Source organism: Ceratotherium simum, chromosome 9 (assembly GCF_057802395.1).
Source record: "Ceratotherium simum simum isolate JZ-2026a chromosome 9, ASM5780239v1, whole genome shotgun sequence".
Taxonomy (NCBI): domain Eukaryota; kingdom Metazoa; phylum Chordata; class Mammalia; order Perissodactyla; family Rhinocerotidae; genus Ceratotherium; species Ceratotherium simum.
The window spans coordinates 77,925,160-77,930,459 of record NC_141908.1 but is presented as its reverse complement, the minus strand read 5'-3'; the positions used below and the strand labels follow the sequence as shown (position 1 = coordinate 77,930,459).

The 5,300-nt window shown below is 43.9% G+C and overlaps 1 pseudogene; it reads left to right on the top strand.

Moving 5' to 3' along the window:
• The first annotated feature begins 491 nt into the window (after positions 1–491).
• LOC101391912 (signal peptidase complex catalytic subunit SEC11C pseudogene) lies at positions 492–969 on the top strand (annotated as a pseudogene).
• The last annotated feature ends 4,331 nt before the right edge of the window (positions 970–5,300 follow it).

Sequence of the window (5,300 nt, the reverse complement as noted above, 5' to 3'; positions counted from 1 at the left end):
ATCTGAACCTGAGAACCCCGGGCCAAAGAAGCGGAGCACTCGCACTTATCTACACTTTCCTCCCAGGTAATTTCAGCTAGTCTCTTTAGCTTTGAATGGCATTTGTGTGCAAATGACTCTCAAATCTCTCTCTCCGGCCCTGACTTCTCCCTAGAACTTGAACTGCCAATTTGACATTTCCACTTGGATGCCAAAAAGGTGTCCCAAAGTCAGTATGTCCAAAACAGACCTCTAGAACCATGCCAAGATGCTTCTCCTTAGTCTTCTCCAGCTCAGAAAATGGAATTCCCATTCATCAGTTGCTCAAGAAAAAAACCCAAACAGCATACAAATCAAATATCATGTCTAGAGCAGTCTGTGACACTCTGAGCCTGTGGGCTGTCTCGGCCTCCAGAGACCTGGCACGCACCTTGGGGACGCATCTCCCCACGTCTGGCTTGGACATCTTCGGGGACCTGAGGAAGACGAACAAGCGCCAGCTCTATTACCAGGTTTTAAACTTTGCCATGATCATGTCTTCTGCATTCATGATCTGGAAAGACTTGATTGTCCTCACTGGCAGCAAGAGCCTGATCATGGTGGTGCTGAGTGGCAGCATGGAGCCAGCCTTTCACAGGGGTGACTTTCTGTTCCTAACAAATTTCTGGGAAAACCCTATTAGAGCTGGTGAAATCGTCGTTTTTAAAGTCGAAGGATGAGACATTCCAATAGTTCACAATCAAAGCTCATGAAAAAGATAATGGAGACATCAAATTTCTGACTAAAGGAGATAATAATGAAGTCGATGGTAGAGGCTTGTACAAAGAAGGCCAGAACTGTTCAAAAGAAGGATGTGACGGGAAGAGCCAGAGGGTTTTTACCATACGTTGGTATGGTCACCATAACAGTGAACGACTATGCAAAATTCAAGTGTGCTCTTTTGGCTGTAATGGGTGCATATGTGTTACTAAAATGTGAATCCTAAAATGAGAAGCAGTTCCTGGGACTAGGCTGAAATGAATTCTGTTGAAAAAGAGAAAAACTAATATATTTGAAATGTTCCACTTTCTGCATGAAAGGAAACAATGTGGAGATATTTTGTCTTGTCCAAATAAATGATTCATCAGAAAAGATTTTTAAAAATTATGTCTAATTCATCTTTAAATCATGCCAATTCTACCTCCAGAGAATATCTCAAATGTAATTCTGTTAGGCTGTGCTGCTGTCACCCTCATCCAAGGCACCACCAAGTCTCTGGTCTAACGCAATTGCCTTTACGTGGTCTCCCTGCTTCTATTCTGACTCTCCCGCAACCTATTCAGTCAGAACGAACTTAAACAGAAAACACTAATGTTACTTAATCTCAACCCTTGAGTAAACTTCTTTTCAATATTCTGTGTAATGGAGTAGGAAGTAAACATAAAGCACTAGACAGAGTGAATTTTCAAAACTACAAAGCAGATCAGGTCAGTCCCCCACTTCAAACTTTCTGATGACTCCTCTTGCATTTAGTATAAAAAGAAAACTCATAGCCTGGCCCAACAACCCCCCCATGATCACTACAACCTCATTTTCTACCACTCTCCCCTCTCACACACTCTCTCCTAGATACTTTTGCCTTCTTTCAGTTTCTCTAACACAAGTTATTTCCCCCCTCAGAGAACCTAGCAGGATTCTGGGCTAGATCCTCCTCATCTTCTCACTCTCCAAATAGAGGAGTGTCCCAGGCTCAGGCCTCAGACTGCTTCTTTTTTCCATTGACAATTTCCAAAGTTATATTTCCAGCCCTGATCTTCCTCGTCAAGACTCATGTGCAACTGCCCACTTGACATCTGCATTCAGATGCCTAATAGCCATACAAACTATAACATGTTCAGATAGGAATACTTGGTGCTTCCTCCCGTTTCCCCAAATATATTATTTTCCCCACTCTTTCCCATCTCAGTAAATGACAGTGCATTTTTACCAATAACTCAGCCCTTAATTCCTCTCTTTCTCTCAGAGCTCATGTCTAATCCATGAACAAACACTGTAGGCCCTACTTTCAAAATACAGTGGTTCCCCTTTATCTGTGGAGGATACCACTCAAGACTCCCAGTGTGGGCCAGCCCAGTGGCGTAGCTGTTAACTGCACGCGCTCCGCTGCAGCAGTCCAGGGTTCGCAGGTTCAGATCCCGGGCGCGCACGGATGCACCGCTTATCAAGCCATGCTGTGGCTGCATCCCATATAATGCAGAGGAAGATGGGCACTGATGTTAGTCCAGGGCCAGTCTTTCTCAGCAAAAAGAGGAGGATTGGCATCTGATGTTAGCTCGGGGCTGATCTTCCTCACACACACACAAAAAAACACTCCCAGTGGATGCCTGAAACCATGGATATTACCGAACTCTAGATATGCTATGTTTTTTCCTATACATACACACCTATGATAAAGTTTAACTTATAAATTAGGCACAGTAACAGATTAGCAACAATAATAATAAAATAGAACAATTATAACAATATACTGTAATAAAAGTTACTGTAGATCTTAGCAACCTCAGCACACAATTTTTTTTCTTTCCTTAAGTTGAGAACTTTCACTTTTCGACTTAAAGGAAGCACTTTATGGCTTCTCTTTGGCATATGTGAATTGCCAGCATCACTGCTCTTGCGCTTGGAGCCATTATTAAGTGAGATAAGGGTGACTTGAACACAAGCTCTGCGATAGCACAGCAGCCGATCTGATAATGGAGTTGGCTACTAAGTGACTTAACAGGCAGGTCGCGTGTATAGCACAGGGTGGATAGGCAGGACAAAGGGATAATTCACATCCCGGGCAGGTCAGAGCAGGTCAGCATGAGATTTCATCATGCTACACAGAACAGCAGGTAATTTAAAAGTATGAATTGTTTATTTCTGGAATTTTCCATTAAATATTTTCAGACTCGGTTGACCACAGGTAATGGAAACCTCCGAGAGCAAAATCTTGGTTAAGGGGATCTACTGCACATCAGGAGTCTATTTCCTTTTCACCCTCTCCTCCACTGCCACTCCAGGCCAAGCCGTCTTGACTATTTGCCTCAACTATGGCCAAAGGCCTTTTTTTATCTCCCTGCTTCCACTCTTAAACTCCCTCACTCTGATCGCTCTCCACAAAGCAGAAGAGTCATCCCTTTCAGACAGACAGATTACAACACCCTCTTCTCAAGGCCCTCCAATGGTTGCCCTTATCACTCAGATAAACCCAAAGTCCTTTCCACGGCCCAAAGGCTCTGTCCCCACTACCAGGTCATTATCTACCTGATCTTATCCTATTTCCTACCTTTCAATCTCTTCTCTTTCAGCTCTAGCCTCACTCAGCCTCTTTCAACCTCTTCTCATTCTGCTCTTGCCACACTGCCCTCCTCGCCTCTGCAGTTACTCATTCCCTCTGCCTGGAATGGTGTCAGTATCCACATGTCGGGCCCTCACTTCCTTTCAGATCTCTGCTCAGGTGTTAGGACATGCTCTCCCTGCCCACCTTATATAAAGCTGCACTCTTCCCATCTATTCTCTTACCTTTCTTTATTGTTCACAACAATAACAACAACAATACTTATATAGCACTTATGTGCCAGGTACCATTCTACGCACTTTACATTTAATCCTCATATCATCCAAAAAGTAGGTGACTTTACTATCCCTGTTTTATGGATGAATAAACCGAAACACGTAGAGGTTAAATAACTTGTGCCAAGGTCACAAGGCTAGTAAGCGCTGGAGCCGAGATGTGAGTCAGGATGTCTGGCTTTAGCTTGTGCTTTTAGCTACTGTACTATTTTGCCTCTTTATAGCCTAATCACCACCATATTTGTTTATTATGTCTCACTCTTCCCACTTGTTTCAGTTACTGCCACATAACCAACCATCCCAAAACTTAGTGGCTTAAAGCAACAATTTATTATTTCTTGGGAATTTGGGTCAGGAATTCAGGCAGGGCTTGACTAGGCCACTCTGCCGCACTTGGCATTGGCTGGTGTCACTCACTCAGCTGCATTCAGCCAGTAACTGGGCTGGCCTGGAAGGTCACAGAAGGCTTCACTCACATTCTGGCAACTTAATGTTCTTCCACGTGGCCTATCTCTTCACACTGTCTCCTATCAATCTGTAGGATAGCTGAAGCTTTGTAGAGCATGGCAGCTGGCTTCTCAGAGGGGGATGTGAAAGCTGCCAGGTCTTCTTATGGCCCTTGATTCAGAAGTCCCAGAACTTCATTTCTGCCACATTCTATTAGTCAAAAACATCACAAGCCTAGTTCACATTCAGGGGGAGAGGAAACAGACTCCATCTCTTGACATCAAGAGCAGCACTTTTATATGTGCAGGGAGGAATTGATGGCTGCCATCTCTGGAGACCATCTTCCACACCACCAGAGTGCAAGTTCCAGGAGAGCAGGGACTCTGTTTTGTTCATTATGTCTCTGCAGTGCCTTGAACAGTGCCTGGCACATAATACATGTGCCACAAACACTTACCTAGTCCATAAATTTAAGTGACAAGTGAGAGTCTGAAAAGGTAAAGGGAAGGTCTGAAGAAGTGGGAGGAAAACCTGGAAGGAGTGTGTCCTAGAAGTCTAGGAGGAAAAGAGGGAAAGGAAAATAAGACTGAAAACACTCTTTCACATTTAAAAGTTTTAAAAATAGGGAGTGGCCCAGTGGCATACTAGTTAAGTTGGCACGCTTCACTTCGGCAGCCTGGGGTTTGCAGGTTTGAATCCCAGGCGTGGACATACACACCGCTCATCAAGCCATGCTGTGGCAGCATCCCACATACAAAATGGAGGAAGATTGGCACAGATGTTAGCTCAGGGCTAATCTTCCTCACCAAATTAATTAATTAATTAATTAATTTTTAAAAAGTTGTAAAGGGGCCGGCCCTGTGGTGTAGCGGTTAAGTGCCCACGCTCTGCTGCCGGTGGCCCAGGTGCGGATCCCGGGTGTGCACCAATGCACCGCTTGTCAGTCCATGCTGTGGCAAGGTCCCATATAAAGTGGAGGAAGATGGGCACAGATGTTAGCCCAGGGCCACTCTTCCTCAGCAAAAAGAGGAAGATTGGCATGGATGTTAGCTCAGGGCTGATCTTCCTCAAAAAAAAAAAAAGTTGTAAAAATAAGTAAAAAGTATATTTGTAAAGTTACAAGTTCAAACAGTTCAATACGGCATAGAGTGAAAAGTGAGTTTTTCTCCCACCTTTGTTGCCAATTCTCCTTCTCAGCGTCAGTCATTTTTTAATGTATCCTTTCAGAGCTAATATATGCATACACAAGATAAAGATATATATCACTTCCCCCCTCTACTGTG